The 13,462-nt window shown below is 47.5% G+C and overlaps 1 protein-coding gene across 4 annotated transcripts in view; it reads left to right on the top strand.

Annotated features, from left to right (window-relative positions):
- The window catches only part of GRID1 (glutamate ionotropic receptor delta type subunit 1), a 680,463-nt gene that overhangs the window by 396,805 nt on the left and 270,196 nt on the right, over positions 1–13,462 (top strand). The window lies entirely within an intron of this gene.

Raw genomic sequence — 13,462 nt, 5'->3', positions numbered from 1 at the left:
GACCCTGGGATTGAACGTGGGTCTCCTGCATCACAGGCAGCTTCTTTACCATTTGAGCCACCCATGGAAGGAAATGAAGCTTTGAGGGCCACCATAGAGAAACATTGGTTAGTAAAAGTTAGAGGATTGGCTCTAGGGTTCTTTACACAAATTGTATTTTTCTGTACTATACTTCATCCGTGAGCTAAGAAATCTCCATGGCTAATCTTGATTATAATTGATTTTTACCTCATCTAATTACTTTAGGACCACATCCTTATTCATAAAATATGAAGATATGACTCAACCACCGTGCCCTACTAACTGAATGCCCCATTTCACCTCCAGGCTTGCACATGCTGTCCCCTTAGACTGAAAGACCCTCCTGTCCCACGAGGACCCACCCTCAGCATGGGGGTTTTCACTTGCCAGGCAGGATTTAGTATCTGGTTCTTGGTTCTCTGAAAACATCTTCATCACTGCACTGTCTCCTTTGGTCTAGTGGAATTCTCTCTCTGTATGGCCTGTCAGCTCGTTTTACTCAAGGGTGGAGCCTGAGACTGCCTCATCTCCACGTGCAGCATCCTTCCTGGCACCTGGTACCTACTAGATGCCTTGGACATGCTTGCTAAATGTGTATGTGGGTTCTGCTGTTGTCTCCCTCTCACCTCATGGCTCTTCCTGAGGATTACACCTCCTCTTTGACTTCTCCATCCCACTGATCTCATTAATCCACAGTGTGAATGAGTCAGGGAATCCTGTTTTTCTCCCTGGGGCCTCCATCACGCCCTGCTCTTTCTTCAGGAGGGCTGTGGAGTGGATTGCTTTCTAGCCTGAAGCCTCTTACTTCTGCTGGTGGCCCTTCCCCTGGGTCTTGTACTGCTAGCTGGGCACTAGCCAGCACTTGGCCCTTCCCTGGGCCACAGTCAACTGGTACCAGGGAGGACAGAGTCAAGATGTATCACGTCCACCCTGAATGACCACTCAGGGAGGGGGTGAGCCTCTCTTGAGCTTCCCGGTCCTTTGAGTCTGTTAGGACTGATGGCTACTCAAGACATGGGGACAGGCTGTCTTGTGCTATTGTGGTTTGGGCTGTGCACTTGGGCTCTTCCTCCTGGGCAGCTGCTGCTGCTGCTAAGTCGCTTCAGTTGTGTCCGACTCTGTGCGATCCCATAGATGGCAGCCTACCAGGCTCCCCTGTCCTTGGGATTCTCCAGGCAAGAACACTGGAGTGGGTTGCCATTTCCTTCTCCAATGCATGAAAGTTAAAAGTGAAAGTGAAGTCACTCAATCGTGTCTGACTTGTAGCAACCTCATGGACTGCAGCCTACCAGACTCCTCCGTCCATGGGATTTTCCAGGCAAGAGTACTGGAGTGCGGTGCCATTGCCTTCTCCCCTACTGGGCAAAGACGATGTTATTCCTGTCTGTGACTCCAAAGAGCTGACCATTTAGCTATAAACTGTTAATAGTTTGTAGGCTTCACTTTCTTCTTCTATTAAGTTCAGTTCAGTTCAGTTGCTCAGTCGTGTCCGACTCTTTGTGACCCCACGAACCGCAGAACGCCACACCTCCCTGTCTGTCACCAACTCCCGGAGTCCACCCAAACCCATGTCCATCAAGTCAGTGATACCATCCAACCATCTCATCCTCTGTCGTCCCCTTCTCCTCCTGCTCTCAATCTTTCCCAGCATCAGGGTCTTTTCAAATGGGTCAGTTCTTCATGTCAGGTGTCCAAAGTATTGGAGTTTCAACTCCAACATCAGTCCTTCCAATGAACACCCAGGACTGATCTCCTTTAGGATGGACTCCTTGCAGTCCATCCTAAAGGTTGGACCTCCTTGCAGTCCAAGGGACTCGAGAGTCTTCTCCAACACCACAGTTCAAAAGCATCAATTCTTTGGTGCTCAGCTTTCTTTATAGTCCAACTCTCACATCCATACATGACCACTGGAAAAACCATAGCCTTGACTAGATGGACCTTTGTTGGCAAAGTAATGCCTCTACTTTTTAATATGCTGTCTAGGTTGGTTATAACTTTCCTTCCAAGAAGTAAACATCTTCTAATTTCATTGCTGCAATCAACATCTGCAGTGATTTTGGAGCCCAGAAAAATAAAGTCAGCCACTGTTTCCACTGTTTCCCCATTTATTTGCCATGAAGTGATGGGACCGGATGCCATGATCTTAGTTTTCTGAATGTTGAGCTTTAAGCCAACTTTTTCACTCTCCTCTTTCACTTTCATCAAGAGGCTCTTTAGTTCTTCTTCACTTTCTGCCATAAGGGTGGTGTCATCTGCATATCTGAGGTTATTGATATTTCTCCCGGCAATCTTGATTCCAGCTTGTGCTTCTTCCAGCCCAGCATTTCTCATGATGTACTCTGCATATGATTTAAATAAACAGGGTGACAATATACAGCCTTGACGTACCCCTTTTCCTATTTTGAACCAGTCTGTTGTTCCATGTCCAGTTCTAACTGTTGCTTCTATTAAGAGGCTATCTAAATGGTCACCTTCCATGGTTGTTGCAAGGATTACTGACAATGTAGTTGAAGTTTACATTTTAGAATAAGCTTGTCATAGTTGATATAGAAAATCTGGCCATGGAAAGATGATTGTGGATTTGAGGCAAGAATTTCAGAGGGCTATAGTAATGCCCGTGTTGGGCATTTTATATTTGTTGATACATCAATTTTAATGTACAGAGGCTTTGTACTTGATAAGAAGCCATCTCAAAGGCTGTGAAGCAATTTCTGTTGTGGATTCTAAAAGAAATAGATTCCTCCTCCTTCTTTTCACTGAGTTTTGCCACACCTTCTCTTCGTTATTCCCAAAGACTGTGGAGCCCTGCCCATGAACTCTGAATCATTTTCAGGGGATACAGAATCCCAAGCCAAGCACCAAGATGAGCAGCTATTGATACCCCAGCTCCCCAGCCTCCTGTGCCCACCCCAGCACAGGGTGTTTCCTGGGTTTCCTGTGTCACGAATCAGTGACTTGTTTTCTGACAACTCCTGAGCCAGGGAACTCCTCCCCAGTACCCTGAGGAAGAAGTGCTTCTTGTCTCCAGAACTAAAAAGAAGAGATTTTTTTTCTTATTTCATTCTCCCAAAAGTCAGGCTCATAAAAAAGAATACAAATTACACCCAGCAGCTCTTATCAGCTTGGTAAAGAATTGCTACTTTCAACTTTATTGCCTTAAAAAGAATTCAAACGCTTCCATCTTTTAAAAACAATTTAGGTTGGGAAAAGAAATTCGATATGTGTGCAGAAACGGCTTGCCTGGCACGATTTGAAGAGGTCATGGTGTTAACCTTGAACACTGATGCTCTAATTGAGCAACACAGAGAGTGTAGTTGTTCTCCCAATGGATGTCCCATGGTGGGTCTCAAACTCTGGGGCTGACAAACCACATGTGTGGGACAGGCCTCTGAGGTATTATGTGACCCAGTGGCAGGGGAGGGACTTCTCTGCCTCAAACAGTCCCCATTCTCTCCTTCAGCAGCATCTGATGTTGTGGGTCCCTGGAGCTGGACTTTGGATGCTCCGGAGAAGGCAATGGCACCCCACTCCAGTACTCGTGCCTGGAAAATCCCAAGGACGGAGGAGCCTGGTAGGCTGCAGTCCATGGGGTCGCTAGGAGTTGGACACGACTGAGCGACTTCACTTTCACTTTTCACTTTCATGCATTGGAGAAGGAAATGGCAACCCACTCCAGTGTTCTTGCCTGGAGAATCCCAGAAACGGCGGAGTCTGGTGGTCTGCCGTCTATGGGGTCGCACAGAGTCGGACACGACTGAAGCGACTTAGCAGCAGCAGCAGCAGCAGCAGCACTGGCTCAAGCTCCAGTATGAACATGCAAATTCCTGTGGGAGGGAGAAGAAGAAAACATTTGATCAGTTTTAGACTTTGCTTTGCTTCTATCTGAAAAGCATTTGAAGCTGGATCTGAACAGCAGACTGTATGAGAAATGGTTCAATGCAGCCACCTGCCACCCAAGATCAGTGTCCCCTGCCCCCTGGGGGACCACGTGGTGAGATTGTTCACAGCCCACTGCAGAACTGACGGCTGCTGTCATCAAATCAGACTGAGTGTAAATAAGCCCAGAAGCCATGGCTTTACTGTATACCCCAGTCCCCCAAATGATTATGGAGACGTGGCCAAGGACCAGGAATACCTTTCTCCTCCATCATGCAAGATTGACAGAAAAGCTGACTCCCACCCCCTCCCATCAGGACAGCTTGGGTGACTGTGAGAGTGAGAACATGGAGGGCCTAATTTGGCTTCTCTGCCCTCCAGGTGGCAGGGAAATTATGGACCATTGATTAAAATCCAAGTATCCATCAGTTGCTACTCATCGGTACTGCCTGGCTTCACTTCTTCAAGTTGATCTTATTAAACAGATCGTGCCTGCGAGCAGACTCCATTTCATTTTTCTGCTGATATTAATGCTTCTTCATAAATTGTCCACATGTAGCATATTCTCACTTTTTATTACAGTCAATTGCACTTCCAGCACAGCCCTGGAACCTATCTCTATTTCATCTGAAGGATCAACAAATGACCTGTAATGAATCTTCATCCCCCAGAGGCCGTGAGCTGGCCCTTCTGCCCTCTGTAGAAAGTGGGAAGGCAGTTTCGAAGAGCTGTTTATCTCAAACTTGGTAAACAGTGGGGACCAAGGCCAGGGATGTGTCGTGATTGACTAGGAATTGTTAGATCCATTGGGTTTTTACATGTACTTAGTCTATTATGCATTCTTTTTTCCCCCAATAGCAACATAATAGTTTTTCTGAGATCAAAGCAAGTGTTAGAAACAAATCTCATGAACAACACTTTCTCTCTAGTGTGATAGTAATATCTTTTTAAATGCCATTGATGGACCAACCAAGTCCAGAACTTATTGTGTTGTTAGGCAGGATATAAGATATTTTAGTATATGTGCTGCCAAAGTGAGCACAGGATATAGGATAAATGGGAACTTTCATCAGGAGGTTCAGAACTCAGCAGAAGTGAAGAAATGATTACATTCCCACAGAAAAGCTCTAAAATTTCATGTTTCCATCAGCTTCTAAAGGTCATGATATCTTGCATTTATCTATCTTTCACATTCACTTCATTTCATTCTCAGGTTCTCTCAGAGTTGCAGAGAAAGGGTGCTACTTTCAAATACAGGCAGGACTTACTTTGCATGGCACAGTGTAAACTGGAAATCAAATGCATATTGATACTGTGGGAAGTGAGGACACAGGTCTCATGTGTGTGGGTTTCCATTAATTTGGTACCTACTGTGCAAAGCTATGGTTGCCTGTATGTCAATATCCCTTTGTGCTGTACTGGGCTTCCTACTTATGCCTCTGACCTTCCTCATACTGAGCACCAGGAAATATGCAGGAGTGTGGACCCACCTGTTCATTCCTTTCATAGACATTTTTCTGAAGTTCATCGTCTGCCAGGGCTGTGTGGTGACTACATCAGACCTCAGCCCTTGAGGAGCTCACTTGTTGGTGAGGGACTGAAGGCTGCTTTCCATACACAGAAACCCTCTGCCAATCAGAGGACCACTTGACCCAGGAGTTCTGGGGAAGGATGGTGGCAGGAAACTCCAGAATCTGGGACCCAACTTTACAGAAGTCTGTTTAGCTCCACTTGCCAGGCCTTACCACTATGTGCATCGCCTTCCAGCTCAACTGTCGATTTTGCATTAAACATCTACAAAAAGTGCCAAGAGTGAGTTTGTCTTTGCTCAGTTCCTGAGTCTGTACAATATGCTCAAAAGCGTGTGCACTCTGGTGTCTGAAAGGCTGGATTATGCTGCCTCGGCTACATTGACTTGCTGGGAGACTTCGGGGAAGTTTCCCCACTTGTAGGCTCAGAACTTCTGTCAGTGGGCTGTCTTGAGGACCCAGGGAGGTTTCACGTGTAGAGGGCTTAGCTCTGGGTCAGGTGGAAGAGTTGTTCAGTGAGTGTCAGTCATTGGACCCAGCATGTAAGTAACTCTCACCTCCATCCAGCCTGGTCCAGCCAGAGCACTCCCTGCATTCCCAGGCTACAGGCTCAGATCTCCTCTTCTGTGTCCCAGAGTTACTTTTGGAAGCTACACAAGATTAATTCTGCGACACCTTCCCCAGATGGCCTTGTGTGGCTGGAATACAGGACCTAAGATTCCTCAATGAGATCTGTGAGTAAGGATGGAGCCAGAAGAGCTAAGGAGTAAGAGTAGGGAGGAGCCTTGGGAGATGTTGGGAGGGGGAAGAGATGAGGGGAAATCCACCAGTTTTCTGGTGAAAGCAAGGCCCCAAGGGGTTCTGGAGGCAAGGCTGGAGTACAGAGGGTGAGTATCTGGACCAGAAGCTCAGGCCCTTTTCCCAAGAAGGCAGCCCCTGGGAAGCATGGTGTGCCATGATGCAGCTCAGTGCTAACTGCCCTTAATGGGGTTCCTCATGGTAGTTCTGGGCATATCTTCTGAAACTTGGGCCTCCCGGTGACTGCTTTACTGGTTTCCTTGGGCTCCTGGGGACCATTCCTTGGGCTCCCTGGACCATCTGTAGTCTTGCAAACAGCTCCTCCCCTTCCTTGCAAAGGGGGGCATTGCACTCAATCATGCTCCAGAGGGGTGACATTGCATAGAGAGAATTGTTCCTAAATAGCACACTGTTGCAAAGACAGCAGTGGGTCTTTACAGTTAGCTCCATGTCTGTTCTTGGGACAATGCCAGGCCTTGGGCTCCAGGGGGGAACTGTTCTGAAATGTTAGAGTTGGGGTTTTAAAAAGATGCTTATCGTGGACAAGCTTTCATTATCTCAGGCTCCCAGTGTTGGGGGAGGGGGATGGATACATGGCCAACAATTAACACGTACATAAATAGTCAGTGGCATTTGCACTTTGTAAAATAAATCCTCAGTGATGTTGCTGGAAGGCTTCCATGTGGAGGTTTTTTCCACTCCATTTAGTATTTCTTGAGGCTAAGATAAAGTGAAATAGGCTCAGACTTGAGAAAGGCAAGTGAAACAACGGTCTCAGACTTAGGAGGACAAGTTAACCTGGGAAGGTAGGCACCATGACTCATAAGAGTATTTTCTTAGATATGAAAAAAGAAAAGATTGGTTTGTTCCCATGGTCAGAGGGCCAGGCCTGAAGGCTTGTACACTTGCTCTGATGGGTGACCAGGCTTTTGGGAGAGCAGCATGATCAGGGGGAAAGAACACAGGTTTAGGGGACAAAAGGGCCCAAGTTCAGATTCAGTCTCTGCTCACAGAGGGGCCTATGCAAGTCTGAGTCTAGATGTAGATCTTAGTTTCTCTGCTGTGAAATGGGAATGAGAACTTTCCTGGCTCCTTTGGATACTGTATTCACTTTATTCAAAGTGAGACCTGTGGCTTGTGAAGTAGATGTGTTGTATTGAAGTATCTGGCTGGTGCTTGACAAAAGCAGATTCTTCTCACTCTCAGAAATGGCTGCAACTTGGTCCTGCATGAAAGGCTGAGAACACAGGACCAAGCTAGAGCTACTTCTACTGATCCTTTGGGACCGCTGTCTTCTCTGCTTCCTTCCAGGCATTTGTACATTAGCACTGATTCTTACCTTTGTGTGAGCAAGGGGCCTCTTCAGCCCCTTCCAGGCAAGCAGCCCCACACATCCCATTCTTGGCTGTGCTTTCTGTCCAGAGCTTTTGGGAACCAGGTGCTGGGGTTTGGTCTGCATCTAGTTCTCTATGGAAACTGTGGGATCAAAGTAGCTGGGTGGCCAGAACAGGATCTAAATGTTCCCTGGTAGGTCTGTAGGATCGCATGTCCCATGTCACTCATACCCCAGCTCTGTAGATGCCACTGGCCCTGGAAAAAGGCTCCCTGAGGTTCAGACAGGGGCTGCTGCTCACAGACGAGAAGACACATTCCCTTCCTCAGGTGTGGGAAGAACAGCTGTTTTCCGCCCCCTTTAAGTGGGGTCAACCTATGACAGTGTGCTTATCAGAACCAGGGCAGGTGTCCAGTTCAGCCTCTGTGTGCGATGTTCCTTCCCATGGCTGCTTATGTCCACCATCCCAGCCATAGCCTGGGCTACATGCCACCTAAGCATCTTGGGTCTCCTCTTCTATTCACAAGGGGTTAAAGCAGGAGTCAGCATGATTCTTTACAAGTTTCTACCTCCTCAGTTCTTCTTCTAAAGCTCTCTGCTTGCCAGTCTATTGAGGGAACCCAGGAGCCAGGCCTTTGGGCTCTGATGGTCAGGCATGGCCTTTTAGGGACTCATAGCAACGACCTAATCAGGGCTCCTTTGCTGTTACTACAAGCAGCCCTTGGGTTCATTGAGACCTAGTTTCTGGGGCCCACACATCTGTGCAGAGCTCCTGCAATTGCTCAGGACTCTCCTGTTACTGCAGTCTTTAGTGAGGAGTCTCAGTGCCCCGTTGCAGGAGAGAAGCGTGGTTTGAGGAAACCAGCTACCCTACTTGCAGTGGGCCAGTGACCAGGAACCCACCCAGAGCAGAAGGTCAGGTCTGCTCCCTGCCCTACTTGTGGAATGAAGGGGCCACCCTTTATTTATCTAGCTGACCCAGCACTCCTCTGCAGATGCCAGCAGTGTTTTCCAGCAGTAAACCTGTAGCGTGGCTGAGATGACAAAAGCAGAAGCCCACTTTGTGCTGCTTTGAAGGGTCTATGAACTCAGGGAGAAGGGGTGCTCACCACCCTTGCATGGTGTGCTTATTATTGGTCTTTAGGCCACTTTGGGCTCTGTGATGTCATGGGATGAGACTCCTGGCTCTCACCAGTAACCAGGAGAATTAGAACAGCTGCTCTATGTGGCTAGTGCTGTCTACTGAATGAAGAAAAAAGGAACACATGAGTAATTACTGTGTAATGTATAGAAATGTATAGAGATTTCTATATATTCAAAAAAGACCATCGAGTGACAACCAGGCAAGAGATATGAATGAAAGGAATGGGGAGGGTCTTCATGTTCACTGATCTTCCATAGTGAGCTTCTTTCTGGGATGGAAACTTCAACTTAATTTCATTTTAGTTCTCACAATATTTGTAAGATGGAGGTGCTTGTCTCAGGTTGGGTTCCCAGAAACCAACTTTGATGTGAGAGTTTGCGTGATGATGATTTATTAAGAAGTTTTCCCAGGGGAATTAAGAAGAGCCCAGCAAGGGAGTGGGAACGTGGATCATGGAAGTGGAAGCAGCCAACGAGGGTGGTGAGTGAGGCTGTGTGGGCTGGTCCTGCAGAAGGAACCCGGAAACAGTTGAGCTTACAGTCCAAACAGTCCCCATAGTGGAATGGGGCAGCTGGGGTTGGATATGTGGCAGCCCTAGTCCTTAGTGAGGGTGCATATTTCCATGAGTGCCAAGGAGAGTTCCAACAGTTGGTCAGTGTCTGCCATTGGCAGTGGATGCACATGGAGAGCCAGTGGGCTCAGAATTCCTAATGGGATTTGAAGGGGCCCAGGGGACTGCATCAATAGTACTGCTGGCATCTCAACACCCTGCAGGCATGGGATTGCTGTTCAGAGAGGTAGAGTAGCTAACCCAGGAGCACTCAGCTAAGTAGAGGCAGGCCTGGGATTTGACCATGCTCTGCCTGCCTGCCTTCTTCTCACCTTGCTGGCTCTGAGGTAAAAGGGAGATCTCAGGGGCCTCCACCTGCCTCACTTGTGGCTGGAGAAGATGAGGGAAAGGTACTTAGAAGGGGACACCATCCACTGGGCTTGGAACATTTAGGGCTCTGCCCAGGGAGCTGGCAGCAGCTCTCCAGTCATTGGGGAGGGGAAGGTGTTCTTGCGAAATCTGCAGTTGCGTCTCCTTCTCACCAGCCATCTCAGCTTCTGTGTGAGTTGCACCCTCTGGAAAAGGCTGCAGTCAAGTGCTATTTATCTCCATGTGGGGAAAAGAGGCTTAACAAATTAGCTAATTGCTAATTGGTGAGGGAAAGTAGGACAAGAAAGTTGGCCAGTTGTCCTTTGGGGTTTTCTGATCAATTCTCTCCATCGTTATCTTCCACACATGAGTCTGAGACCAGTGGGAAGATGCCTTAGTGCAGCCAGGCTCTCACCTGCTCCATGGGATGTCCTGGCGACTGAGTTAGGTCCTCTGCACTGCTGGCTCCTGCAGGGACAGTGGAGGACCTCCACCTGTACAGGTGCACCTACATCTTCAGATTCACAAAACAACACATTCTGGACTAGAGAGCTCCCAGCTTTGGAGGCTAAGATTCCGGGTTCAGAGCTCTGAAAGAACACAGCGTCTTAGGCATATGACCACTCCCAGTGAATTAGGATTCCAAGGAGTAGGGCCCCGGGGTCTGCATTTTAAAAAAGCTCCCTAGGAGGTTCTTACATGCAGCCAGACTGAGACTCATGGCTGCAGAATGCCAGTGATGATGGAGTGTTACCCCTCACCCATGGTCAACCTCCATGCTGATATTCACATGCCATTCATGGTCCAACTATCTGTCTTCCATTCAAACATTTCTTCAATGAGAACTTGCTGCTCCTGGGGTGGCAAACCATTCCATCTTGAACTCCTTGGAAAGTCAGAAAGTTCTCTCCTATATTGAGTTGTTATCTGCTTACCTGAGCACTGGAGACCTTGGTCCTGAATCAGCTCTCAGAGGCTATAAGGATCAATTCCAGCCTCTCTGCATTCCTGGACTGTCCCTGGTGACTGTAATTGGCCATCAGTTTACACTGTCCAACTCCATGACCGCTTCCAGTCTGCAGTGCCCTCCATCAAGCAGACTGACCCACTAGTCAACTCCCCAAGGGCAGCACAGAACTTCTAGCCCCTGCCTTTTCATGGGTCTTCACTTTCAAGTCTCATCTCCCCATGTGCCCTTCTGCTCCTGGAAAATAAGTGTAGGGCTTTGAGTTCAGCCTTGTTCAACTGTGTCTCTTTAGATTTGGCTAAGTGTTTCAGCTTTCTCAGATGTCATGACACCCCCAGCTCTGTATCATGTGCAGATTTGATGAGCATGTTACTGGTTGTCCTCCATGTGAGCATTAACGAAATACTGAGGTGTCAGGAATGGAGGCAAGTCAGAGCCTGGCCATGTGCTGCAGTGACTTCAGATTACCTGTATCACGTTTCCCTCCCCACCTCCTCCTGGGCCTCTGAGCTTCTGAAGACATTCCTGACAGTCTGTATATTGGGAGGAAGGAAGCTATAGGCTGGGGGCTCTCCCTTCTCCACCCTGCCTAAGGGTCTAAGGGTTCCCCAGAGAGCCACTGACTCTGAAGTCCCTATGCCTTCTTTGCAGTATGGTTTATGGAATTTGTAGAACGTAGAGAAAGGAGTCTTCAGTTCATGGCCCCACGAGGGACCCAGGCATAGGGCATGGCGTCTTTCAGAGCGTCCTTCGTCCAAGTGCAGGAGACAGAATGCTTGGTAACTTCTTCCTCTGGCTGGGAGGGAGCGGCCAAGGTATTCCTAGACATAACTCTTTTATCCTGGGGAATAAAGCTTTTCATGCGCGCCTGTCTCTTAAGAGAAGGACTCCTGTGACCAGAGAAGACTCTCAGGATCTAAGAATGTAGATGAGTCGAGAGGTAAGGCTGGAACTCACAAAGGATGGGGATGCACCCTTTCCATTGCTGCTTCCTGGGAAGGGCTGGGACTTCTCTGGACACTAAGTGTTTGCTGCTTCTTGAGACTGAAATATTTTACCTATATAGGCAGACAAAAGGAAGCAAGTGTTATGTACATTTTACAGATGAACAAACGGAGGCCAGAGTGGTAAATGCCAGCTGGTGGAGGCCATCCGCTCCAGTCAAGTCTGGACTCCTGTCCCCACTTGTCTTCACAGGGGATGGTACCTTTTCATTTATAGGCTGGAGAAGGAGCATCTGTGTCCTTCACCAATGACCACCCTTAGTGTCCAAAGGATTGGGATGCTAGAGCTGGCCTAGGCATCCCCACAGGTCCTATTTCCATGTGCTTATTGTGTTGAGCCGCAAACGTGTTCATTCCTTGCAGAGGTGTGGTTCTCACTGAGGCCGTGTACAATGGCAGGGCCATATATATGCTGGGTCACTGGAGCCTGCAGGCTCCTTACCCCTCTATGCCTCCTCTGTTAAGAAGAGTGAATCAGACCTGTGTGTACTGATGAGGAAAAGATATTCTTCATATACTGATAAGTCAAAAATGATAGTTGAAACCTGAACATCAGTTTGATAAGTGTATGCAGACACATGCAGACATGACTAAAAACTTCTGGAAGGGGCCATTTGGAATAGTCTCTGGGGGATGAATTTGGAGGGATACATGGGGAGTTTTCACTACTTTAACACATTAAAAAATGTGGTAGGTTTATGGGATAAGTTTGAACATTTGCTTTTTTCTGTATCTTTCCAAATAAATAGTAATAAAAGTTACATTATAAAAATATAAAAAAATTAAAAAGAAAAGAGAACTATGATCTGAACTCTCTCCCAGGTTCATAGATGGCCTGGCACATTGCCTGGCACTCAGTAATACTTGGCACGGGCTAACTGTGAGTATTCTTACAGGACAAGTTGGAAAACTATCAATTCCTCCTCTTTTGTCAATCTACTTACACTTACTCTTTTTATTTGGAAAACTACAGAAAAATTTAAATGTTCAAAATTATCCCATACACCTGCCCCATTTTTTAATGTGCTAAAGTAGTTGGATTTCCAGTCTAAAAAGGGAAAGAGCACTCCTAAAAACATATGAGAAGCAAAATAAGTAACTGGGTCCCATCTGCCTAGCTCTCCTATCCTTCATTCATATGTTCAGCCACAGTATTCTTTATATATTGAACACCGACTTTGCGCTGGTTATAGTGGAAGGTTTTGAGACGCAAATGTGACAGTCACAGGTGTGGCCCTGACCTCAAGGAGACCCCAACTGGTTAAAGGAGATAGACAATAGAAAAAAAATAAGCTGAAAACTATTCAAGTACAGACGCAGCAAGTGCTATAAAGAAACAGAACAAAATGCTCTAATAGAGAATGGTGTGGGGTGGGGGTCACTGCCCAGGAGCAAAAAAAGAGTCAGTTCTAGGGTCCTTGATGGGTTCTTTAGAGCTGAAGGCAGCTCAGAGCCCTGGCTGTGAGCCGCCATCTTCCTGGGTGTTGTTTAGCTTGGCTGGCCAAGCTGCTGTAAATCCCTTGTTCCAGATTCCTGAGTCTCTAGCCTTGGGCAATGATGAGACATCCCCCACCCCAGTAACCCTCCAGAAAGGTGTTTGCAGGCAATCTCTGAGGTGAGAAAGGGAGGGATGTCCTCGCCTGTGGCCCTGTGATGCCTACAGGAGCTGTAGCTTCTAACCTTGCTCCGGGCTGGTGCATGCGAATTCCAAAGAACAGCAGGAAATCAGATGTCCATGTTCAAATGCTGCATCTAGTAGCTAAGGCAGCCAGAGATGCCCCAGGGGGATGGCGTGTTTTGTGAGGAAAAAAATCCTCCAAGAACAATGTTTATCAAACTCCATCTCAGCAGTCATCCTGTGTGTCTGCCAA

The sequence above is a fragment of the Cervus elaphus genome, chromosome 15 (genome assembly GCF_910594005.1).
Source record: "Cervus elaphus chromosome 15, mCerEla1.1, whole genome shotgun sequence".
Classification (NCBI taxonomy): domain Eukaryota; kingdom Metazoa; phylum Chordata; class Mammalia; order Artiodactyla; family Cervidae; genus Cervus; species Cervus elaphus.
Note: the sequence above shows the minus strand (reverse complement) of the source record. Positions and strands in the feature narration are given on the sequence as shown.